The sequence below is a fragment of the Apteryx mantelli genome, chromosome 25 (genome assembly GCF_036417845.1).
Source record: "Apteryx mantelli isolate bAptMan1 chromosome 25, bAptMan1.hap1, whole genome shotgun sequence".
NCBI classification, from domain to species: Eukaryota; Metazoa; Chordata; class Aves; order Apterygiformes; family Apterygidae; genus Apteryx; species Apteryx mantelli.
The window spans coordinates 7,636,386-7,662,218 of NC_090002.1; positions in this window are offsets into that span (position 1 = coordinate 7,636,386).

Consider the following 25,833-nt stretch of genomic DNA (forward strand, 5'->3'; position numbering starts at 1 on the left):
AAATCTGAGATCCAGGAAAAAGGAAAAACTAAGTAAGAATAGCTGAACAGGGACAGCAGGGAGGCAACTGCATTGCGCTTTATTTTAGGGTGATCCCTAAAGTCTAAATCCTGGCTAATTACTTTGGCTCCAGCTAAAATGTTGCACGATTAATAGATACGGATGTGTGTTTAACTAGAACCTATCACGTTCGAAGGGAATAATAACAATAATAAGTTTTTCCATCCATTGAGATCCAGACCACTTATGATAATTAAAATTGCATGACACTGCTAGTGAGGGTCTTGAGCTAGTTTCCAGTTACCCAGGTAATCCTGTTCTGCCTCCCTTTATTGCTCCTGGGATCTCAAGTGGATACTGGCATTTTATTTTCTTTTTTCCTTTCCTCCTGGACCGTTGCGCAGCTGCCGTCTTCTGTCTTGCAGCACGGTCTGGCAAAGCACTTTCGGTGCGTTTGATGCAAAGCGGCCAGCTAAAGACAGACAGGATCCCCACCGAAGGCCAAGCGCCGTCGGGGTGGAGCGGGCTCTGCGCGCCCTGAGTCCGGCCGCGGAGCGTTAGCAGGGGTGGAATCGCTGCTCCGAGGGCTCCAGGACCACGTCCCGCCCGGCACTGAGTCTTGCCCGTTGGGCCCTTCTTTGGTCAGGGTCCCTCTCATCCCTTACGTGACTCGCTTCGTGGCAGGGGAGATGACTGTTCCGATGTGTTGTTTATACGACGGTGGTGACTAACAGGCTCAGCTCGGCAATTGTAGGAGGCTTTGTACAAACAAGGAGATGAGAGGCAGAGGGGAGGGATCGGGGTTTGAAATACCGGCTGTAAACACAACACGTTTCAAGCAAAGACAACTCGGAGCAGGGCGATCCAAACTAACAAATGTCGCAAGAGCAGAGCAACAGGGAGGGCGCCGCGCGCCCGTGTGCCTGCGCGGAGCTGAGCTTTCACAATAAATGATTAAAGCATGGTTCAGATCCCGTCAAATGGAACGGTGCTAATCTAATCACAATCCATCTGGCACTGCCACATCTGTCCCAACACCTCCACCTCTTCATTTTCAATCAGCCTTAAATAGTACATAATTATTAATGTCTACCCGCCTGTCAGACGGCGCGGGGGATTCACTTATCTCTCAAGATCGGCTAAGCCAAGGCACTGATATCGATGGATTTAGCGCCAGGCTCAGAGGGCAATAAGCCGTTTGCCCTTGGTTTCGGTCATGGCTGGGGCACTCCGGCGGCGGGGACGGGAGGGGAAAGTCACGCGCGGCACCGCGAAGCCGGCGGCAGCGGAGCCGTGGCAGCGGGCTTCGGACGGTGACCAGCTCATCGGTGACGCTCGGCTCCAGCCCCGCTCACTCGCGGCAGCAGGGCAGGGCTGTTGTCCCAGGCTGGCACAAGGACGGCACGGCAGCGTGCCTGGGGTTAATCCGCTCGCGCTGGACAGACGAGCAGGCCGGGGGCGGCGCAGGCACGCGGGCTCTGGCCATGGCGCAAGGCTTCCTGCCCTGCTTCTTGGCCACCACAGTGTCCCCACCTCCCCCTTGCAGAAACGGAGGAGACAGGAGTCAGAGGCCTGGGGACGCGGGGAAAACACGCGGATGCAATCGGCACTGACGGCATATTCCTAGGCGATGAGCCTCGGGCTGAGCCCGAAAATTTGGGATCTAATTGGCACTCGGCATCAGCTCCGCCTGGCGGAGTCAAGCCCCGTCGCCAGCACCCAGCGGCAGGTATGAGGGCAGGGACTCCCGCGTGGTGCCGCACCGAGCCCTTGGGCCTCCCGTCGCTGGGTGCTGCCCTGGTGCTCGGTGCGACGTGCCGAGCACCCGGCACGCTGCATTGGTTTTGTTTACGCCTCCGAACCCAGAGCTCGCTGGCATTTCACGTAGGCGGTTGCAGTGGATTTATTTGGCTCTTCCGAGAAACAAGGCAAGACCAAAGCCCCGGCTGCAAACCCATCCTGTGACTTGGATGAAACCCGGGGTCCGACCTTTCCGTGTGGGCTCTTCTGAGCTCTGCGCCACGCTGGCTAGCCAAACTAAGCAGCCCAACATTTTACCAATCCTTGGGGGTTTTATTGTGAGACTCCCAAAATTTGGAGATCTATAAAGCCTCAGGAATCATGTGGTTATGTGAAAATCTGGTCTCTTTCCTTTTCTGTAGAAAGAAATATTTTCCTGCCCTTGTGGCTGAGATAAAGCTCAAAAATATGAACTGGAGCAATGTGAAACCCAGAAGGTAAATACTGTTTTTTCGTGATGATTTTTAAGCTCGCTGCCTTAGGTGGGGAGATGCTAGCCACGATTTCCTGATGGTCAGGATTAAAGTCCTACATCTGCCCAAATCAAGCAGTCAGAACCAAGCCTCTGTCCCAGCCCCAAAATCTGCTCCACTGCAACCGCTGAGCCCAGCTAAGCCGAAGGCAGGGAGAGGAGAAGAGCTGGATGGCAAAGCTCAAAAACCGACTTAAGAAAGTAGAGCAACGAGCAGAGAGTAAATACCTTGTGAAAGTTGAGTGAGCCACCCCGGGATGTTTACAGAATAAGTTACCAAATAACCAGTGCCTTGGGGATGTCTGGTGAGCCCTTGAAGCAAATATTCATTTTTTTGATCAGCACAATCGATCCGCGGCTGGCGCGCGGTGCTTAGGTGGATTTGGGGGTTGAAAGACACTCCGTCGCAGTTCACAGTTTGTTCACAGACAAATCCTGCTGTTTTGTTTGTTTGCAGCCCTTTCTTCTTGGAAAGAGCCTGCTCAGCACGTCCAGGTGAGAAAGACGCTTTCGCACCACTCCGGGCATTTAAAGCAGGGGAGTTAAAGGCAGATCTGCCGGGGGGGAGAGGCGAGACGTAACAAGAACTGCTCCTCTCCTCTCCGTTGGGCTGCCCGAGCCTCAACGTCTCTTTTGTAGCCTTCACCAACTCACCTGGCTTCTTTAAAGACCTTGAATTGTGACCTTTGGGCCGACGAAGCTGTTTCTGAGCTTTTTGATGCTGGCACTACGCACGTCAGGCCCAGCCAGCCCGTCCTACCTAGAGTGAGGAAGAGGATCCCCTGTTTCTAAGGCGAATCTGCTCTTTGGACCGGGCCTTGGGCTCTTGGATCTGGAGTTTGAATTTTGAAGGGGTCGTGATAGCTGTTTGCTCGGGTCTGGGCCTATCCCTGCTTTCCAGCAAATGTTGGCCCCCGTACTGTTTTGCTTCAAAAATAAGAATAAATCAATGGCTTCTCTTGGCTCAGATGCAAAAGCTTGGGAAATGGTTGTGATTTATAGGCCTCTGTTTGGTTGGAGATTTCAGGCTTGCTTGAAGTCTGGGGGAAAATGTGGAGGATGCAAAGAAAGAAGGAAAAAAACAACCCCAGTTAATTGAAGCCGATGGAAACGTTACTCAGACGGGGGGCACACGCTCCATTTGTGGCTCCCTCCCTCAGGACAAGCTCGTGCCTGGTGTCCCCAGGCGTCGGGGCTGACCTCCGGGGGAGTTTTGCTCCGTGGGGAAGGGAAGAGCTTCGCTCTGCTGCGCTCCCCAGGAAGCCTGGCGCCTCTTTCCCTGCAGATACGGCAGCAGCACGTAAAGCAGCGGCTGTCCCCAGCTATGACACCCGTATCGCCAACCTGCCAGGCGGCGAGCGCCTCTCCTCGCCCCGGCGCCTGCCGCCCTCTCCGCCCCGGCGCGTCCCCACGCGGTCCCCAGCATCAGCGCCAGCAGGGAGAGCCCGGGCCCGAGGTCTTGGCGGCCCCTTTCTCTTCCCGCGCTCTTAACTCCAGGTACTGCTGCGTGCACACTATAGCTAGAAGTGTAAATAAGAGGCACGGCCCGTCGTCCTTGCCTCCCGGGCGAAGCGCGGCAGTGCCGGACACACCAGGACGAGAGGGAAGCCCCCTTCGTTCCCCCGAAGCCGCATCGGGGAGCCTCAGCGCAGGCAAGGTGTAATTTTGGCCGCTGCGTGGGAATTAGCGCTTGCCCACTGGCGCAGAGCAGCCACGTGCTGGCTCTGCCCTCATCCGCGCAGGGCAGGTCTTGCCCTGGCGCGGGGGGCGGCAGGGGCCCCGGGATGCTCCCCTCCGGCAGGGCCGGATCCGGATCCGGCCCGGCGGTGGATGCAGCCACCAGAGGGCACGTTGCAGCCTGCGCCGAGCCCGCAGCATCCTCCGGCTCACCGTGCTCGGGAGCGCAACCTTCCCATCGCAGCCTGCTTTCCTTCCCCCCTTTCTCTTTCTTTCTTCCGTTTTATTGTCTCGATCATCTCTGGACACTGGTTTCACTTTGATCTCCGGAAACTTTGGCATTGCTCCTAAAAAATATATGTATATATTAGAAAAAAAAGGAGAAGAAGAGAAAAGCCGAGCCTTTGTTCCCCACAGCTGTTGTCATGCTGTAGCAAATCTCCGCGCAGGTATTAAACGCTTACCATTGATCAAACAGCCGGTGGTCCAGCGTTGCCGGCACGGCCCCGCCGAAGCCGGGTTATTTACATTAGAAATAATTTGGTTCCTGAGGTCTTGCTTGAGTTAAAGAGAAAATAAAAGCGAGAAGGCGCGGAGCGGAAGGGGGCAGGTTTGGGAGCCTGCGGGCAGGACGGCCCCACCGGGCGACAGCGGGATGCTGCTGCCTGTCCCGCGGCTTCCCGCGCCGCTTCCCGGGGTACCCCGAAAGGGTCCAGCCCGCCGTCCCCCCCCCGGCGAACGCAGCAGGCCCTGCAGTCGAAAGCATCCTCCTTCCCTCCTCCTCCTCCTCCTCCTCCCACAGCAGAGGAGCAGAGGGGAGCCGCGGGCACTGGGCAGAGCCCTGCCTGCCCCCCGGGACGTCCTTCGCCTGCCAGCCCCGGCCACGGGCACTTTCCCGCGGCCGCCCCGGTCCGACGAGCACACACAGCGCGGAGGACAGGGAGCCCCGGGGGGAGATGGGGGCATCGTCTGGCTCCCACATGTGCCGGGGCTGTTAGGAAGATTTATAGGGGAGAATGCGAGGCTTTTTCTTTGGGGCTTTATAATAATACATCAGGCTTTTAACCTCTGACCGGGGAGCGCTGGAAAGGGGATGCTGCAGGCAGCATCGCGCGGCTCCCGGCCCCGGGCGGCAGGACGGCGCGGGGTCCCCCCCGGCTGGGGCCCGGCCGCGGTGCCGGAGGGGTTAACGCGGCGCGGAGGAATGTGAGAGTTTAGCGAGAGGCGTCGGCTGTCTTGAGGTCACCTGTGAGGGATTAGCCGGCCAGGCAGACAGTTGTTGTTTGAGGACTGTCTGAGGCCGGGGAAGGGGTGGCGATGGGCCGGGGAGGCGGGCGGGCGGCGCGGGGGGCTGCCGGCAGCGCCGCGGCCCCGCGGGGGGGATCTGCCCGTCCTGCTGCGCCGCTCTCCGATGCTTTTGTGAAAGCCGAACTGTAAAGGCACCGTCTTTTCCGCTAAGGGAATAAATCCGTCACCGCATGGAAGGGGGGAAAGCAGGGTGGTAGGAGGGAGACACACCCCCCCCCAAAGCCAGGCTGCAGCATGCCGATCCGCTCCGGGGCCGGTGGCATGGAGGAGGCCTCCGGGGCTGCGGGCATCGCACTCCTCCTCGGCGTCCTCTTCCCGTGCACGGGGCCCACGGGGACGTTGCAATGGGAGAGGGCAGCTGAAACGGGCCGGGCATGGCCAGGACCCGCCAGGGTGTCCCCACGCCGGACGGGGAGCGCCGGCAGCTCCCTCCAGCGAAGCCCCTGGGACGGGACAGGACGGGATGGGACGCGCCGTGCCGGTGGGGCCCTGGGCGAAGTTGTGGCCCCCCCCCAGCCAACCCCTCTTGCCGCTGCATCGGGCTGAGCCTTCCCGCCCCGGGTTTGCACACGTCCGTGAGCTGGCGCCCACAAATTGGCCTCTTGGAAACACAAAATAAGAGCAATTAACAGGAATGAGACGTCAGCGCGGGCTCCTAGCCCGGACCGACAGGTTCAGGAGGTTTGAATGAGAACGGACACGTCTGTCCAAGGCTGCACCACGGCGCCCGGCACCTCCCCAGCGTTTCAGACCCGAAACAACAGGGATTTCGCCTGCACCTCCCAGCCTGGAGAAAAAATACTGTGATTTACTGATGGGTTGGCTGGCTTGTCTGCGTTTTCGGGGGCTGCAAGGGTGGCCCGTGGGTGCCTGGTCTGGCCGGGTGCAGAGGGGGGAAGGCAGCGCTGAGGAGTCGCTGCAGGCGATTCTGCATTTAGCTCTGGGCGTTGAGCTAATTTTTTAATATACTTTCACTTTGTCAAAGCAGATCAGAAAGGCTTGCTTGGGACTGCGGCCTCATTGCTGCTTGCTGCCGGCAACCGTGCTCCCTCTGCCCCTGGCTTTACCCCTTGGGAAGCCGGCAGCAGGATACCCATGTTCCTTTCGAAGGGCTTGTGATTCGAATCAACAGATGAATTTTTCCTGTGCTCATTGCTGTAATATCTGGAGCACCACTGCAGGTGAAAGGTATTATATGAGGATAAATTCTTAATCATCACAATAATCAATCATTCTTTACCTATAATTTAGCTGAAATTAATCCAGTAGACAAGCAGAGGGCCAAATAGTAATGTGTGTCCTGGATATCTTTATTGACTCGAAAGGAGAGCATCTTCCATTAAAATAAAGAGGAAAGCTTGCAAAAGGGCACCCGGAACTTTTCCCCTTTAAAACAATTTTTTTTAAAAAAAACACATAGAATTAAAAACTTTCATCTGAAAAATACCTCATGATCTTTAAAGTCAGTCTCGGGGTTTGGGCTAGATCTGACTCATGGTTTTGAAGGCTGAAGGGAGGGTGCCGAGCTGCAATAAGCAGGGAACACCCAGTGCTTACCTGCGGGAGGTTTATCCTTGTGGTTTATTTAAATGAAGGAGCCCGAGTTGCATTTCAGGGCTCGCAGTTGCCCTTTCGCATTGGCTTTCCTTGAAGGAGGCCTCCGTTTTGCGGCGCGCTGAGCAGGTTTGGCGATAAAGCAGGAGGCCGCACGGCCGTCCTGCCCGAGCGCCGACTGAGAAACCTATGCAGAGAGAGGTTCCCTCGGGCTAATGGATGCTTTTATTGCACCAGCACTGTAATAAAACACAAAATAAAACAATTTTATTGAAATTAAAATGTAAATGGAACATTTGCCTCGCGCCCCATCCCCGCCCCAGCTGGATCCTGCTCTGGCGGCTGTACAGCTGCTTCGCAGAAAAAGAGCCCGGGTGGAAATTCAGGCTTCGTCCGCGCTTTGACGGGCTCCGGACCCGGGTCTGAATATTGCACGGGATCTGCCTCGTCTCTCACTGCAAGTCGCCCGCTCTTCTCCTGCATTGCCCGTGCTGGTCCCAGCGCCCCGCAGTGCCGGGCGCTGTACGGACGGGCGGGAAGGGAGTGACTCGGCCCCGGAGGATTCCTAACCCAGGGCAGGAAAGGGCAAGGGGAGGGAAGGCTCCTTCTCGGAGAACTGAGATGTGGGGAGAAGGAATAAATCGCTTAGAGCTTCCTGCCGGGGGACGTTCGTAACACTCGACCTCAATCTGTTTACGCTGCTCCGGTAGGCAGTGAGAGGGAGAGGTTTTTTCCAACGGCAGTTCGGAGCACCCAAGGAGTCGAGAGACCAGGGACACGGCGAGTCCCGGGGCCAGTGGCGTCCCGGCCACACCAGGGTGCGGGGACGACCCTGCCTGCTCCGAGCGGGACCTGCTCTGACTCATCTTTTCCAGCTCTGCCCCCAAGCAAGGCTCCCTTTCCAACCCCTTCTGACAGCGCAAAGCAGCTGACAGGACAAATAACAGGATTCAGGCGGCTTAGCCGGTCAAGTGACCCGGCGAGCTTCACGCTCTGCGCCGGCCTCGGCGTTTGCAGCGACGGGGCCGAGCGCGGGGGGCCCGCAGCAACACGCGCCCCCGAAGGGTTCGCAGGGGCAGGTGCGTAAAACCCCACGGCCCCTTCCGCAGGCCCCCTCCAGGACTTTGGACTTCCCCAAATTTCCGACCAAAGTACCACCGTCAACCACAGCCCCTCAAATCAGCCGCCAACAGGTTCCTACAGCCTCAGGCAGATGCCCAGGTTTCAGCCCAAACCCTCCCTGCTCGCGCCGGGGCCCACGGGGCCACAACCACCGCTGGGGAGGGATCTGCCTTGCCCGGGAGAAGGGTCTGGCTCAGGGCCGGTGGCCGCGGCGGGAGCCACCCGTCCCCCGCCTGGTGGCACCGGCACCCCGCTCTCCCTGGCCAAATGCATCCCAGCTGCTGGCTGAAGGAAGTGTTCCCGGAGCTGGTGGAGGGTTTCTGGTAGCGGGTGAGGGCCAGGATAATAAAACAGGAAAAAATTAACATGTAAGAAAACATAGCTGCACCTGAAGCAACAGAGGCAAAGAGAGTCCATGCAGTTCCCCTCCAAGCCGAGAAGGAGCCGTAAGTCAGAGGAGCAGGCCGGTGCCCCCGCGCTCCCCTCCCGCTCGCGCTGCCTCCTATTTCAAAGGCAGACAAACAACGCACTGTACTGTGTGGCATCTCCACTCTTAAATCTTCCTGTCTTCGGGTTTGTGTAACGTGAGCCGGCAGGGCAGGATCTGACCCTCTCGCCAAGCCGTCCGGGGCACAGTCTCGGCTCTGGCAGCAGAAATCCCGCAGTCGGAGCTCTTAAAGCCCCTTAACAAGCCAAAACGTGTCCTCCTTGGAGAGGAAGCCGGTCCAAAGCACTGCTGTAGCCTGTGATCCTCAGGGCCTCGGGCTCGGACCTCGTGGGCGGCTCCCGGCACCTGCGGATGCACAGGGCGATGCAGAAGGAGCAGCAGCGCCTGCCTGCAAACCCCGGGGCTTTGGGGCATCCAAGCAACTACCAAGCTGCGCCGCCCTCCTGCCTGCCGGCGTTTCATACCCGGTTCCTGGCTCCGATTTCCGCTGCTGCGGAGCTGGGACGAGGACGTCCCTCCGCGCTGCAGGGCCAAAGGCCAAATGCTCCCCGGTTTTGCATCCGCACGGGCCGTGTAGGGTCGGGGACTTCTCCCACCGGCCTCCCTATAAAAGCCGCTCTGTGTAAACCTCCCTTCCATTTAGCTGCTGGCTCCGCTGCGCCTTGTTTATTTGGTCTCGGCTCAAACATGGCAGCCCGAAAGCATGTGTCTCCCGAGTCATTTATCTCCCTGCGTCAGGCTGGAGAAAGAAGTGGTCAAAGTTGAGACTGCATCTCCAGGCTGGGGGATAAATCACGGCTCCACGGTGCCCTGCTGGATGTGGGGATGGGAAGGAGAGAGAATAGACGGGAGGAGTCCTCCAGCCCTTCCTCTCCCCCGTTACCTCCTGGGGCCGAAGTCGGAGGGGGCGATTTGAGCCTCCCACCTCCGGGCTCCTCCGAGCCGTGGGGCAGGGGCTCCTCGCGGGTGACACAGCGGGGATGGACACCCAGTGGGACCCTCCGTGACGAGGACGGTGACGGGGCGCCAGGAAGGTGGGGAGGGTTGCAAGCCCGGCAGCTCAGCACAGCCCCCCCAGCCTTCGCTTTTGTCACCGAAACAGGCTCACTGAGCGGGTTTCTGCTTTGCATTGCCCAGCCCTGCCTTTGCGGTGGCCCCGAGGAGAAGACAGGGCCGTTGGCTGGAGGTGGCCCTAGCCGGATCAGAGCCGGGACTCCACGGACCAATTGCTTGGATGGCGTCTTCTGCTGTGGGCTAAATGCTGCATACAGGTTATGTCGATTGTTTTGCTTTTCTCTCTTTCTTTCGCTCTTTTTTTTTTCTTTCTCTCTTTCTCTCTCTCTCTCCATCTTTCGCAAAAAGACGTAATCTCTCTCCCACTCTCTCTCGCGCTCACTCTGTGAGAGCTGATGCAGTTAATTGGAGCTTCTTGTAAGTGAACATTAACACAGGGAGAGCCAAGAAGACGTCTTGGCAGCAAAATATCATTATCAGTTCTTGAGCTCCAGCCAAAATCCCCTTGCGGTCAAAACACAATTCTTTAAACTAAACAATTAAAGATTTGTGCAAGTGTTGCTGCCATGACTTATCAAGGCCGGGGAGGGGCGGCTCGGTGCCCGCGTCAGCAGAAGCGAACGGCCCCGCTCGCTGGCAGGGAAACAGGTGACAGGCCGCGAACGGCGGCGGCCGAAGGCGGCGAAGGGGCCGCGGGAAAAGTCTCGGCCGGGCTCCCGCCGCGCCGGCCGGCAGCCCGCGGGGCGCAGCGGCATCGGGGCTCGTCCGAGCCGTGCCGGCCCGCGTCGCGCTCGCCTCTTGCCCTTCCGACGGCGAGTTTGCTCTCTTCGTCCTCCCCTCCGCCCCCCCGCCCCCGTGGGAAGTGACTTTGGGGTTTGGCGGGAGCTTTTGCCAGGACAAAAAGCAAAGTCTCCAGGTTTTCAGCGGTTTGTCGAAGAATAAACCCCGTCTCCCTTTCTAAACTCCCGATGTCTGTTCTGCGAGAAGGGTTTCTCATGTCTGTGTGCTCAAAAACACGTAAAAATGTGAGCAAAAAATTGTTTTTCAGTGTACTCTTCTTTTTTTTCCCCCCCAAACACACAAAATATGGCATTTCCCAACTAGACCTAGCTGCTGAAGGGAAGAGTTTGGGAATTCACCCTTTCCCCTCACAGCACAGTGGAAGAGCAGCATTGCAACTTCCTGAAACGTTTTTCTCCGAATTAGGCCCTCATTTCAACCTGGCTGGTACGAATGGGGAACAACGCCGTGAAAAGGAATCAGCCCCTCAGTATAACCCAGATGCGGTTTGAAAGTCCTGACCTGTTCATAGGCTGGAACGCCTCAAACGCAAAGCTGCGTCTCCGGGTTCGCATGAATCTGCCGCAGCAGCCGGGAAGACGCACGTGGCAGCTGAGCATCTTCCAGGTAGTGGTCTGATAATTAAATGTCACGCGATGGGGCCAGATGGGCAAAGCCCCCCCCGGCAGGCTGCAGCCTGGCAACGCTCAAAGAGTTAACGGAAGAAACGCTCTTAATCATTGCAGGGGAAGGGAAGGGTGCGCGTGAGGGGGGAATTTTAAAGAGATGCAGAAATATTCCTGGATAATAAAATATCCCCTTTTCAGTGTCAAAGTTAATGTTCCAGGCCCTGAGTGAAATCAGCTCCCGATGCCGGTGCTGGGGATGGGCGAAGCGAGAGCTGCTTCCCCTTCACACCGGGAGGAGAGGCTGCTCCGGGCCCGCGGGTTCCTCCAAAGGGCAAAGTTGTGGGGGATGAAGTGAGGCCGAGAGGCTGAGCGTGCGTGCGAGTAATCCCGACGAGGACAGCGTTATTAGCATGGCTATGCCAGGACTTCCCTGAGCTGGCTCTGACTTTCCTCTGGGCCCCGGAGGTTGCCACGCTGGGCCCAGCAGACACCCTCCGCCGGGCATCTTCACCCCGGCACGGATGAGGACCAGCTGCTCCGGGGAAGGGTTCAGAAAACCCCACAAAGCTGCTCTGGCACAGCTTGGCCCAAGGCAGAAATCCCCCTTCGTTCCCGTCCGTCAGAGTTCAAATGCTAATCATCTTTCCGACCTCTTGACTTATTTCCATCACGTTGGACATTCTTGTTATCTACATGAATGCCCAAACTATGTTTTAATCCCATGAAGCTCTTGATACCTTGTGCCAAGAGCTCCACGGGCTGGAACAAATTCCCTATGCTGGGATAATTGCCTCCTGGTGCTTCTCCTCTTCCTCCAGGTGCCCTGTCCATCGGCCGCCCAAGTTGGGTGTCTTTTGCTGAGTGGTGCCAAAATCCCTGTGTCATGTCCTATCTTTGTCTCTCTTCCTATCCCTTCTTGAATTATTTATTTCCCTTGCTTCCTCCTACCTTACAGTAGGGCCCAGCCCAGGCAGTCCTGTCCTGGTGAGCGCTTAGCAAGCGCAGGGCAAGGATATCATTGCTGCCTCGGAGAATCCAGGTTTTTCCTATTTTCTTTGCTTCTGACCTTAGCTTATTTTCTCCCGACCCAGTTCCCTTCCCAGTCTCCTGCCCACCTCTTCCTGACTCTTCCACCATCCCTCTTTGCTGCTAACTCGCTGCCTGAACTTCCTGGGTAGGAGGTATCTGTTCTGCCAACGTGTGGTGAAAATACAAACATTTCTACTACTAAAGCTCTCTGAGATCGTTATCCAAGAGCTGCAAGTCAGTCTGAACAGGCTGCTAACGCCTTGAAATGGGGCACTTCGGGAGAGCTGTTTTGACGTTGCTCTCCCACCTGCTCCAAAGCAGTGCAGAAGAAAAAAGAATCCAGCTTTTAAGGATAAGAAAAAAAAATAAATGCTGGGGCATCCCCAGTGAATGGAGTGATGTGCTTTAGAGTCTGGGGAAACAAGATGGGGGAATCATTGAGACACGAGCGGGGCAAAGTTTCTCCCACGCATAACTCATTAATGTCGTGACCTGAACCTCCGAGGTGCTTCTCCACTGCTAGTAGATGAAGTTGTCCACGCTTAAACGTACCGGCAGCTCCTCCTTCCCATCCTCTGCCTGGTTATAGCTGGATGAACTTGAAACAAGTGTAGAGCTGGTGTTACGTTGGCATTTCTATGTATAGCAGTTGGCAGAGGAAATAATAGCTGAAGTGATGACTGGTTTAGAGCCAGAAGGTGTGGAAACCCGGCTCGCTCCGTCGCTTCCTACACCAGCAGTGAACAGCAGTTACTTTTTCACACTGCTGTGCGCCCGGGAGGGGTCGAGGGCAGCAGTTCAGCAAGATTCGGAAAGAAAGCGGACCGATACATGGATGCCAAAACCTGCTCTGTAAATAATAGCAACACCATCAGGCATCTTAAATCCCCTGTGTCGGGGCTTAAATACACCTGTAACTGCTGTAGATGAAGATGAGCCTTCCGCGATGAGAAGATTAGCCGGCACGTTACCGCCGCGAGATTTTTCGGTCCGGGCCACGGCTGAGCGGGGGCTCGGGGCACCGCGTTGCCGGCAGCTGCTGCTCGCCCGCGCCGGGCGGCCGTGGAGGGGCACGCGTGGCTCTGCCTCCGAGGAAGGGAAAAGCCGTCCTGGCGGGGCGGCATCGGCAGCGCTGATTCTGCAAGAGCTGCCGGGAACGGCTTTGCCACCCTCTCCCGCCAGCGGCCCGCCGCGCCGGCCGCGTGCTGGTGCCTCGTTCCTCGTTGCTGAGCTCCTGAGCCTTAACGCATGGCTGCCCCCGGGCCAGGTATAATATGTATTTTTGCCTTCTCACCGAGGCGCTAGCTGTGGCGGGTCCCTCTCGGTGCTTCCCGGGGACGGTCCCGCTGCCACCTGTCCCTGCGGCGAGGGCTCTTTATCGCGAGCGCTGGGTAAACAGCTGCTGCCAGAGCCCCTCTCTGCCCGCCCGGCGTTTATCCGGAGAAAGTCAATAAGGAAAAATAAACATTCCTCGTCCTTGTGCACACACGCCGCCGGGCCGCAGGCGGCAGCGCCGGCTCCCAGCCGGTGCCCGAAGGCCGGGCAGCGCGGAGGGTCCGCAGGCGCAAACCTCGAAGCCCGCGGGCTTCACCTCGCCGGCAACAAGCTCCGGGGGCTGCTCGCATCCGCCCGTCCCCGCCGCTGCCGCACGCGCTTCCCGGCGGCAGGGCAGGCGGGAGCCCCCGTTGCGACAAGCGCCGCAGAACCGCGGCTGAGAATTAACATGCTCAGGCTGTAATTAGGGCTTCAGCGCCGTGACACCTTTACAAGTGTCTCTATTTAAAAGCAGGTAAATTGGCGGCTTCCAGGTTGGGCACGCTGGCGGGGGGAGGCGGCGGCGGCGGGGAAGGGATGAGGCAGGAGCGAATTATTTTTAGTGGCATCCGCGCGCCGCGGCAGGGTGGCCGCGGCCTGGGTGACGGGCGGGAGGAGGCTCGGAGAAGCTGGCTGAGCTCGAGGAGGAGAGAGACCTTTTGCAGGTCCTGCCTCCCCCCGCGGCGGCGCGGCGGAGCGGGGAGCAGGGGCGACGCGGGTTCGAACCCCGCTTTGGTCGTACGCCGCTCTTCCCGTCGCCCGCCCCGCTCAGTGCACCCACGCCTGCCGGCGCCGTTTAGCTCTTATTCCCTTCCCCGCCAGCCTTTGGGTCTGCCCGGCTGGTTAGAGAGACAACTTCAAAATTTGGATCCAGATGATAACACCGGCAGCCTCAAAGTTCAGGGATATTCAGATCTAGACCAATCTCTAGGTTTTTTTTTTTTTTTTTTGACAGCCGCTGCCTCTACTTTAGGCAAGGACATTAGCGCCGAGAGGAAAAAAAATTTGATTTTAATGCAAGCCCCAGTAATCAGCTATTTGTGATGGAATTTTATCTGTCCTGGTCTCTAAGGGATGAGAAGCAAGCAGAGAGGAAAGAAGGGTCAGAAATTAGTATGCAGAAATATCTGATCAGCCAAAGTAATTTTCTTTAATAATCGTATTCATACTGGCTGCTCTCCGCTCACTAGAAGAATTAAGTATTTAATAGTAATATATTTCATCTGGCAGCAGTTCCGTTTCGTTAGGAGCTGTGATGCCTCGCTGGGGTGGGGGTGGGAAGCGGAGGCGGCGGGTAGGTGGGAGCCGGCGGTGGGAGGGACGCGCCGCGGGGCGACCTGCCGCGGGAACAAAGCTCTCCCGCCGCTTTGCCGCCCTCGCCGCGGCCCCCGGCTCGCTGGACGGAGCGGCGCGGCATGGCACGGCACGGCACGGCACGGCGCGGGGCGGCACGGCGCGGGCCGGGCTCCTTGCGGAGCTGCGGGAAGGAGCGGCGCTGATAGCGGCCGGCGCCGACGTGGGAGGAAGGCCCCAAGCGCTCGTGAAGGGCCACCGACATGTGTTTTACATTGGGCCCCGTGTCGGAAATCCTGCAGCGCATCCTCCGGCCTGGGCAGCGCAGGGGGTCACGCTGGGGAGACGGAAGGTTTGTCTATGGCCTTAAAGCCTAGGCGTCTGTAATCGCCAGGAGATGCACTAATTATTGTTATTGGCCCCCATTCAGGAAAGCGTTTAAACGCACGCTTAACTTAAGCATGTCCGTAAGTCCGATTGACTCTAATGGGACTTGGCTACATGCTTAAATGCTGCCCTGAATATTGATGCTCTCCCAAATCGGTGCATTATTCCAAAAAATCACGGTAGCAAATGTGCAAGCCCCCCAGCAGCTGTGCCGCCTGCATCCGTGTAGGTGCCTGCCGTCTCCCACCCGGGCACCCCGCATCCGCACGCAGCCTCCCCTCCTCCACGGCAGCGGCTGCCTGCTGTTCCCCATGCTCACGGCATCTCCAGCGCCCGGGTCGCAGGGGACGGACCCTGGTGCAGCAGCAGCTCTGCACCTCTTCAAGGGCAGAGCATCCTCCCCAGAGGACGACGCATCCGTGAACCCGTCCCCGCGCGTCAGCTCAGCTCCCGGCTCCACGCGGGGCTCCCCCAGCGCGGGAACGGGACCGTCCCCGCTGGGATTCGCGCACGCAAGGGGGCTGGGTGAGAAATACCAAGGAGGAATTAATCCTTATTTGCTCAAAAGAGAGGCAGAAATTCAAATCTGAGTTCAAATCCTCTCTGCTCTTTTAAAAGCAAATGATATAAACAGATGGAAAGTGATGCTGGCAATTCCATCACTCAATAGTCTGGAATTAAATACCCCTACGTTAAATTGACGGTTCTCCAGCCCAAGGCAAGGAGACACCGAGGGGTCTCAGGGTGCCTCACTGCCGTTGGCGTGGTTTTCCCACGGCAAAGCAGTGGCTCGGGGATGAACTGCCTTCGCGAGGTGGCAAACACACTCGGAGGGGCCAAGCTCCTCCCGAAACAACAACGTCAAAATAGTATCACAGACCCTTGTATTGCTGTTGCTTTTTGGACTGATTACAAGCAAAATGTGAATGGCAAATAGCACATTGGTAACATCTGCTTGGACAGAAACTCTTTCTGCAGACACGACTGCAGCAATATCTGAGCATCTTGCTGTAATCCCATAGCACGGACAGGAGAGGAAGCCCAGAGCTGGGAGATTTCCCAGCCCTCCCCGGGTGTCTGGAGCAGAGCTGGCGTTTGACGCCACCTTTTCCAAGGGCTTGTCGCGAGGCCAGGAATGAACTGAGCCTCGCGGCTTCGCCTCCGCTGGGAGCCGGCTCGGATCGCAAGCCGAGACCTGGCAAGGGGGGCTTGGTCCCCGCACAGCGGCAGCGCTACCGACCCCCGCACCGCCTGGGTGGGGAAAGTGGGGCACGGGGAAGAGGCGGTTTGCCGTGCATGGAGTAATTCAAGCTGGCACACCAGGAAAAGGGACGCATTATTCATTTTTCCCAATGCAATAAGCTGAGAGAGCACCGTGAGCAGCGCGCCTCTCCTTTGCTGCCGCGGTCACGCTGCCGGGAGCCCCCGCTCCTGCGCCCGCTCCGGTGGCGTGGTCCGTGCAGCAAGCCCAAAAGCCGAGGAGCAAAAAACCGAACGGCTTGATTTAGCATGCAAACGCGGGCAAACATTACATTGAAAAAGATCTAGCGACCGGGGACTTGGCTCCTCTGACAAATGCAGCGTAGTGCAGGAACGGTGAGTAAATAAATAGCAGAGCAGAGGATACGGCTGCTCCGGTGGCAAAAACAGTGAACGTGAGCAGTGCTAAAGCTCGGAAGGGATGGAAAAACTCGAGAGCAAGCTCGGGGTGCCGCTGTTCTCGCAGAGACCCGTGGGAGCCCGCGGCGAGCGCCCGCGTCCCGGCGCGTGCCCACGTCCCTGCCCGGCCCCGGCGCCCCCATCCCGCGCGCGGCTCCCCGCCGCCGGTGCCAGCGCGCGTGTTTGTGAGCTCACAGGGAACGGCGGGACACGGGCCTTTCTCTCGGCTCTAATGAAACCCTTTAATCATATTCAAATAGGTTACTGTTCAGGGGGAAAATAGAAATATGGATTTGATAGCAATAAATTTCCCTGGCTGGCTAAGCCCAGTTCTTAATTGTCCTGTCCCAGGGCTCGCACATTTCATTGTTCGTTAGGTGCTTAAGTCCCTGCTCTCATTTTGTGGCGGTGACATTACCGCTGATGGCTCTAATACTCTCATAATTTGAAAGGGGATTTGCATGATAGAACGCAGAGTATTAAAAGAAAAAGAAAAAAGGAGAGTTAAAAAAAAAAAAAAGGAGGGAGGGGGCGCAGGAGGAGTGTACGGGGGGGCAGGGGAGCGGATTCAGCTTTCACTTAAAAAAAAAAAAGTCACTTTCTTCAAAGTCAAATCATTGTTTTCATTAAAGTGGGGGAAAAAAAAAGTGTCTCTTCTGCACAGTCAGTCCGGCCTGGCGCTGGTATTATCCTTATTGTTGCTAATGGTTATTAATTATTATTATCCTGCTACACAGAGCACTGCGGACGTGATGTCCCCAACGTCCTTGGGACAAAGAGGGAAAAAAAGCAGGGTGTCCGAGCCAGGGAGGGCTCCCGGCAGCCGGCAACGTGAAGTGCGAGGGCTTTCGCCATCCTCTCCGGCGCGGCGGCGGTTGGCAGGAGACGCGGTGGACGTCCGCTGCCAGCCGGCGTCTCCTTCGCCGGAGCTTTCCTCTGCTTTGGTGGGTCTCGGGGCGCGCTGCCCCGCCGCCCGCTGCCCGCTGCCGGCAGCGGGTTGGATCAGGGCGCTGAAGCACCGGGTGAAGAGCGGCTCTCCCCGCCGCCTGCCGTCAGCCCCGAGCTTTGGATGACGGTTGCAGACGAGCCCAGGTAGAGCCTCGTCCCTGCACGTGCGGGGAGGCTCCGGGTGCCGGTGCGGATGGGGGTCCCGGGCTGCCGGCGCCGCCGTCTCCCCGCGGGAGCCGGGTCGGCTCTGCAGCGCCGCTGCCAAGGCCTGGGAACCAGACCCGGTTCCGGAGCCGAATCCTCCCGGCCGCCGGCTTTTAAAACCGGGAAGAACCATTACGATCATCTGAGCTGCGAGTGCCGATGCCCCCTCAGCACCCGGGGTGCTAGAAACCCTGATGTGGGTTTTATAGTGGCAAATCTCTCTGGTTTGCAACACAAGGATTGGGGGAGGGCAGCGATTCCTACCCCTGTCGCCGACGCGCCCGGGTCCCGGCCGCCTTAGCACCTCCGCGCCGGCGATACTGTCGTTATGCAGGCGACCAGGGCGCTGCTGTGATTGCACCCCCCTTCGTTCGCCTGGCTAGTTTTACCCAGCCGCGACAAAATTTATCCCAACTCTTGACAGCAACTCAGCTAATTTCCTGAAAAAAAAATAAAATAAAAATCAGAGGCCTCAGATCTCTCTGGAGGGATTTTGCTTTTCCCCTCGCTGGCTGTTTAAGGAGGGGGAAAGAAAGGCGCCTACATTGGAGAGCAAAAGGGCTTCGCTTTAACCCAGAAAGCGGCCAGCCTCTCCCGAGCCGCCGCCACGTCCATCGCCGCCGCGTGCGGCTGCTCCCGGCTCCGGCTGCCGTGTCCCCGGCTGTCGTCCCCCTTCCCATCCCACTCGCACCGGAGGAACGCACGGACGGACGCCACGGGCTGCGGGCTGGCCGGCGGCTTTTATCCGTCAGCTGTTTATTCTGCAACGATAAAGTAGTAGTTGGAAATTTATTATTTATTATTATAACGTCTGATAGTTGCGCGGATCATTTCTTTGGCTGCTGTTCTCTTACCAAGCGATTTAGCGTCACTCAAGGTGAAAAGGCCCCGGCGAGTGAAAATCAGCAGCGGTTGACTGATCTCGGCACAACCGGAGCCTTTTCCCCCGGTTCGGGACGGTGCTTTTACGCTTGTCACCCTCTCTTTTAACTCTGTCTTCAGCCCCGGGCTGTGCAAAGAGCCGGGCAAAGCCGCCAGACAGGCTAATTTGGACACTTTCCTGCTTTCTCTGCAACTGCACATAGGCTTTTTCCAGGCCCGTTTCTGCAGTAATTCGGATACTTTTCTCTGCAATTGCACATACACTTTTTCCAGGCCCGTTTCTGCAGAAAGGCTCCTCCGGCGGTTCAAACCTTCCGTGGGGGAGGCTCGAGCCCCGCGCGCGCTTCGGTAATGCCTAAATCCAGGGAGAGCCTGGAGGGGCTCCTCGAAGGAGGGATCCCGGACGAAATAGGAGCATCTCTTCTCTCTTTGCTTTTCATCGCCACGGTGTTGGACCGCTTCCCACTAACATATTTACCCAGCGAGGTGACTGCCATCTGTCTCCTCTTTATTAAAATACTGCAGGATTTTCCCCCCCGAGCCCTCGTCCTTGGGAATAGGAGGGAAGGATGTCAGCGAGCTGCAGGCAGGGCCGGGAAGCGGGTCGTGCCCTTCAGGAGCGCTCACGGCCCCTCCGAACCGGGGCACACCGCGAGCCAGGGGACGCGGCCGACGCCGGGGTGCTCTCCGCCGAAAGCGGCCGCTGCCACCGGCCCGCGCCGCGCGGTGACTTGCCGCCCGGTTACGCCAGCCCGTGCGGAAGGGGGTCGTTTCGGCTGGAGCAATGCTGCGCGTCGGCCGAACGTGTGCTGGGCTCCTGCCGCCGCTGCTGCGGGGCCGGGAAGTGAGGCCAGGCAGTGAGGCTGGGAAGCAAGGCCGGGAAGCGAGGCCGGGAAGGGAGGCCGGGAAGCGAGGCTGGGCAGCGAGGCTGGCCAGTGAGGCCGGGAAGCAAGGCCGGGAAGGGAGGCCGGGAAGCGAGGCCGGGCAGCGAGGCTGGGAAGAGAGGCTGGGAAGAGAGGCCAGGAAGCGAGGCCAGGCCAGGGCGGGCAAGGGGCAGGTTGCATCAGCCCTGCTCCAGGGCTTCGGGGGATCAAGTCACCGATGCTGATTTTGCGGAGTTTAGGAAAACGCCCATTTCCATCGGAGAAAAAAAAAAAAAGAATGAATATAAGGATCTGATGCTGCTTCCCAGCCCCTCCCAGCGATCTGATCCTGCTTTCCAGCCCCTTGCAGGGATCTGATGCTGCTCCCTGGCCCCTCGCAGGGATCTGATGCTGCTCCCCAGCCCCTCGCAGGGATCAGATCCTGCTCCCCAGCCCCTCGCAGGGATCTGATCCTGCTTCCCGGCCCCTCGCAGGGATCTGATCCTGCTCCCCAGCCCCTCGCAGGGATCAGATCCTGCTCCCCAGCCCCTCACAGGGATCTGATCCTGCTCCCCAGCCCCTCGCAGCCTTCCTGCCGCCTCCACCTCCCCGTTTCGCTCGCCCGACGCCCGGTCCCTGCTCGCCCGCCCGGCCAGCGCCCCGCGGGCAGGGGACGGCTCCCACCGCCGCCGACCCCAAAGCCCCAAGTGGAGCTCCGATATTTTTGCTCCCTCGTTCGCCGCGGGTCGGGGGGAGGCGCGGAGGGGGGAGACGGGAGAAGAGGGGGAGGGGGACAAAGGGGGTTTAATAGGCTCCGGTGACAGCACAATGTCCACATTGGGAAAAGATTAATGACGAAAATTAATCGCATGACCTTTCTTTCGAGGAGCTGGAGGTGAGGCGAGCCATTAAAGCCTCTTATGTTGTAATTAACGTTTGAGGGGAGAAAAGACTGGCTTTAGAATGGATGTGATCATTTAATTAGGGTTATGCGTCAGTGCCACAACAGGTTCAGAGAAGTCATAATTTAACTATAGCTTTAAATTACACAGTCAGAAGGCGGATGGCAGGGTTTAATGGCAGGAAGGCGCTGCCACCGCCGAGGAGGGAAAACAATTAAATAAACACCTCGGATGGGAGCAGCAGAGGGGCGACGGCGGCGGCGGCGGTGGCCGGCGGGGCGTCCTCGCCGCGGAAGTCACTGCTTGGGTTTGTTTGCAAGGGAAAACTATAAAATCCGAGCGGGGCAGAGCTCCGGCTTGGCTTGGCGCCGGCCCCGGAGATCTCCCCACCGACCCGGATTTCCAGGGCGGCGAGGTCTCTTCCTCAGCCCAGTATTAACCCGCCGGCCCCGATTTCCCCTTTTTTCAGCCCCGTGGACAGGAGAAGTGGTTTGAGCCGTGTCGGGGCTCCGTAGCCCGACGTGCCGCCGGGGACCCGATGCTTCGGCAGAAGGCAGCAGGCACCTCGCAGTCGGCCACCGCCTCTCCCGGAGCCCGGGCAGCTTAGCTGCACAGACCTAAGCCTTTAGAAGAGGAAAAAAGACCAGTGGTTTTGGGGTTTTTTTTTAGGAGAACGAACAAAACCTCTCAAGAAATGCCTGTTTTTTCCCATCACACGGGGGGAAGCGCCCGTTTCGCGGCCGCCGCTGCTGGCAGCGGGTCTTCCCAGCGCGGCGCGGCGTCCTGCCGGGCTTTGGGGGGCTTTTGGGGAGGGAGAAGTTGGACCGCACTTGACTTTGGCGCAGGGAGCGGGTTTGGCAGCTCCCCGGCTCGGCGCGGGCGGGTGCGTATGTTAGCGAGGAGGTGAAGGTGGATGTGCAGAGTCTTGGAAAATTATATGTGAGAAATGAGTGTCATGATCAAGTGCTGCATATTGGATGGATTATTAAGGTTCAAAATTAAAACATATACAATATTGCCGATGCCAAGAGCTCTCTAATCATAAATCAGTTCCCCTGACCCCTTCATAATCATGAGATTGCCCTAAAGAGCATGAGATTTTACATAATAATAAATGTGAAGGTTTTTTTTTTTAATTGGCCTTCTGGTTTTTTGAGCTTGCAAGTGGTCACATTTTCAAACTCTTCTTGGCAATCCGAAGGACACCTTATTTGTTTTTTAGTGAAGGTGGGGGGGTTTCTGTAATGCCATGTCTTTGTGAAAATACGCTGTAAAAAAAAAACCACCCAGTTCTCGTGAGACCCTTCATTGGCAGCGCTGCAAACAGGAGCGAAAACCCGAGCTCGCCGGCGACGGTGCTGAGCCGCCTGCGAAGGGGAGAGAAAACGGCAGGTTAAACGCCGCGGATCCCATTCGGCTCTCCGTAACTGGGGGTAAATCACCGGCAGCTCTGCTGACTCCGGCGGGGGCAGCAATCTGGAGCAAATAATTCCCTGGATCTAACGCATTGCTTGAAATTATCCTTATAAGCAGTATTAGTAGCGACGCTTGCTGTAAGTGAAGAAATTTCCACGTTCGCCTTCCCTTTCATCGCTCACTTTGTTCTTTGTCTCGTTTTCCCTCAGTGAGGGCCTGCTATTACCGAAATGCGAGTTCTACTTTGCTTTTTATCTGTTTCGCTCTCGGCGACGGCCCTGCTGCCTTCCCGCCGCGCCGTCGGGTTTAGGCTGCCGGGGGCTCTGGGACACCCTGGCTGCGGTTTGGGGACGAGCCCTGAAATTCTTGCAGCACATTAAAACTGCGGAGGAAGCCCCCGAACGCTAGCGCGTTATTAACTGTAAGCTCCGCGAAAGCTTTCCTCCGCTGGCACGCAGGGGCTGGCTGCCTCTCGCTCAAGCGGCGCTGCCCCAATTAACACGAGCCAGGTTGTGTCACCACCGCTGCCACCGACAGCTCCTCTGTGCCTTCAGCAAGAGCGGGATCAGATCCTTGCATTTTAATCCTGCTGCTGTTTTCGTCTGGCATCAGAGTGGGCAAAAACGAAAGGGGAAGGAGGGTGCACATCATCCCCCCCCCCCCGTATTTTGCACGCTCGCTCTCAGCAGAAAGGATCCCAGGCTGCGCTGGGTGCAGTCGCTGCACCCATTTCTGTGCAAGAAGAGAAATGCCACGTTTTCCGCCCTGTTCCTCACCCTCCTAGTCTCCGTGGGTCTGGATTTTTGCACGACCTGCCCCGGAGCGGGGAGCACGCGTTCCCACCCCGCTGCCGAGCTGCATTTCTTTCTCCTCGGCCGCTCGCGCTCCGCAGGGCTCGGCACACGGGACCCGAGCCTGCCCTCGGCGCCGGGCGCCTCTGTTTGCTCCGCAACTGCTGCAGTTCCCGTGGCTCCAACGCGGCAGAGCGCGGGAGCATCTGCTCAGCGCCGGGAGCGGGGTGAAGTCCGTCCCTGCTCAGCGAAGCACTTCAAGTGCTTTGCTAAATCCAAGCCAAATGCAATCCCAGGCTGCATAAACAGAGGCATCCACTTGTCAGCGAGGCCACGCGCGTGCTAAAGCGCACGCTTGCGAACGGCCTCCTGGACCAGGCCTCCGTCTGGCTTAGCTCTGCGCTTCCAGACCGATCGGCAAGAGATTTGCCCCGAATAGCTCCCCGAAACACAGCCAGCAGCACTGACCTGACCCTGTCCAAAATCCTTAGAGAGCTTTGGGTCTTGGGGAGCTAACGTTCAAATTGCTTCTGGACCGAGTTTTGCAAAGAGCAAGCGCTCTGCAGCTCTGCCCGTCTCTGCAGCTCCTAGGTGTGCACTGAGCCTTCCCGAGCACGAGGCCGTTTTGGGCAGCCCTTGCAGGACTGTGCGCGTGGCCGGGCCGTTTCTCCTGCTCTCACATAGGGTCAGTACCAGAATACACAGGACAGGACAGGAGGGCTATTTTCCTATGGGACAGAGGTGAAAATATCACTTTTCTGTCCATGCTACTAGAGCGGTACTGAATAAATAAGGAACAGGTCTGTTCTGGAGCCAAGGAAGCTTCATTTGTCCGGTTGCTTTATGCTCCGCTGGGATGCCGAGCTCCAAAAATGCATCAGTCGGCCCAAGCCCACGCTATGGCAAGCCCCGTCCCCGGCGCACGGCTGGGATGAGCGCTCCTGCTGCCCCGTCGCCGCTGCCCTGTGCCCTGCAGCCTCGTTGCTGGCTGCCCCATAAACCCCAGCGCCCTCGAAAGGGAGGAAAAAAATGGAAATGACTTCTCTCCTTCACGGAGGCCTCGTGGCCTTAAAACTTAATAGTCTCTCAAATGCCGTAATGCAAGAGGGGACTTTTATGGACTCGACAAGGGATAATATTATTAAGGTGTGTTATTATATTAATTCCAATATTTCACGAGACGGGGCAAGGGGGAGAGGGTGAAGAATAAAACCCTTCCGCCGGGGAGCTCTGGGTTGTCTTTTCCCCTCCCCAGGCCACACGGAGGGATCAGCACCAGCCGCCCGGGGCCCTTTGGGTACCACCGTCGCCCCACGGCGTCAAGGTCCTGCCAGCCGGTGCGGCCCTGGGGCAGCCCTGCACAACGGACGCGGGACGATTCGGAGGGAAGGAGCCGGCGGACTAAGGACCGACTAAAGCTTGTGCCGCCGTCAGCGGGGAGCAGACGGAGAGCGCTTGGGAGGGAGCATCCTTCCGGCCGCGCTGGGACGCGGGGATGTCCCGGGGAGTGAAAGAGGCTTGCGCATGGTTTTCCACTCGCCGCGGCGCTCTGCTTGCCCCGGTTCAAGCTATGCGAGCCGGGATATTGGCTTTGCCCGGCCGCGGCAGCGCACCGCCGCTGGCTCGGCTCCGAAAGGATGGAGACGCTGCTTTGCAGTGCAGCGCTACGGGACAGGGCTCGCCAGCGCCGAGGTTTGCCGAGCGCGCAGGTATCTCCCCGGCTCCGTCCCGGCGATCCCCCGCCGCCTCCGCAGCCCAAACCAGCGCCGCTCCGTCGCTGCCTTTTCTAATTCCACCTCTTTCTTCCTCTCGCTGCATTTCCCTCTTCCCCTTCTTTCGTTTTCCCCCTTTTTATTTCTCCGAGCCAAAGCGCCTGCTGGGATTTTGGAGGGCAGCCACTGCCCAGCTTTCACCGTGTGTGGGCAACACCAAACAAACAGACTGTAAATAAAATACCCGCTCTCTCACACACACACATATTTTCTCCATTACCTCCGCTAATACTGTCTTTCTTCCCTCTTGAGTTCAATGTTGTTTTTTGTCTCTCTCCAACCCCTCCTCCTCCTCCTCCCTGCAATTTATTCCAGCTGTGAAAACCTTCCTGCCATCCCGCTGCCACACGGGCGGATAGGTGAGTGGCAGCGAGCGAAGCCGCTCTAAGCCGCTGTGGCTAATCTATCCCACATGTGCGAGCTGGCGGGCGTCCCGCCGCCGGAGCCCCGCCGGACCGCGCGGCTCCTGCCGAAACCGGCCCCGGCCCGGCGCTTCCCTCCCCGCTCCGGCCAGCGCCGAGCCGCGTCTCCCCGTTCAGCGAGACCTGCGGCAAAGGGGCGGCGGGGAAACGCGCGGGGCCGCGGCGAGGAGGGGGAGGCAGGATGTGCGATGGCCACGTCCCGGGGCTTTAAGCCCCAGCGCTGCCGCGGCCTCTGCAAGGTGCCGTCGAGGCCCTTCGACGCCGGGATTTGTCCACAATTCCCCCCTCGGCGAGCGGGGAAGGAGCCCGGGAGCCCTGCACCGCAGCGGGATGCGCTGACCCGCTCGGATCCCTCTGCGCGTCCCTAGCAGAGGCAGATGAAGGCAAAATCAACCCTCCGCATCACTGCGGTCCCAGGGCGCTGCGCTAGTCAATAACGCGCCCTCGACCGTCGGCGCGGGCGCGCGTAAAAAGATCAGATCATCAAATCCTTCCCTCCTCTCTGCTTGTTTTTTTTTGTTGTTTTTTTTTTAATGCCTATCGAGGCTTTTGCAAAGCAAGAACGAGGCGCGTTTTTGGCAGTTGGCAGGACTTTGTGCGGGAGCCAAAGCGCCGTCGCGCCTGCCAGGTCTGGCTGTCTGTCACGCGGAGCCGCCGGGGAAGGCGATACCTCCGGCACCCCGGGGAAGGCTGGCGGAGCAAGCCCTGGAGACCCCGTGGGGGAAGAGCCGTGCTAAACCTTTAAAGACCACTTTATTTAACAGGTAGCTTTAGTTAAGCGGTGGTTCCTGCTGGGCTATTTTCCCGGCTTCCCTCTAGTCTCAACACCAAGCAAATAGATGGGAATTTGCCGTCGGGCTGATCCGGGGCTGACGGGGATCTCCACGTGCCCCCTCGCCCCGCTGTTCACCACCTGGGGCAGCTTTTCCTGTCTCGAACTGTGGTCCCAGCTATGCTTGGAAACGGGGACGCCCTCGAGGCGGCTTCGTCCTCGTGGTGACACCAGCTCAACCTGGACATCTGCAGCGACCAGCCTGGCTGGGAAAGCCTATCCAAAATAAAGCGTCTGCTGGATTTTCACTGATTTTCCACCACTAACCAAGACAGCCCCCTACGAAAACCACATCCATGCACGTGCACACACCAG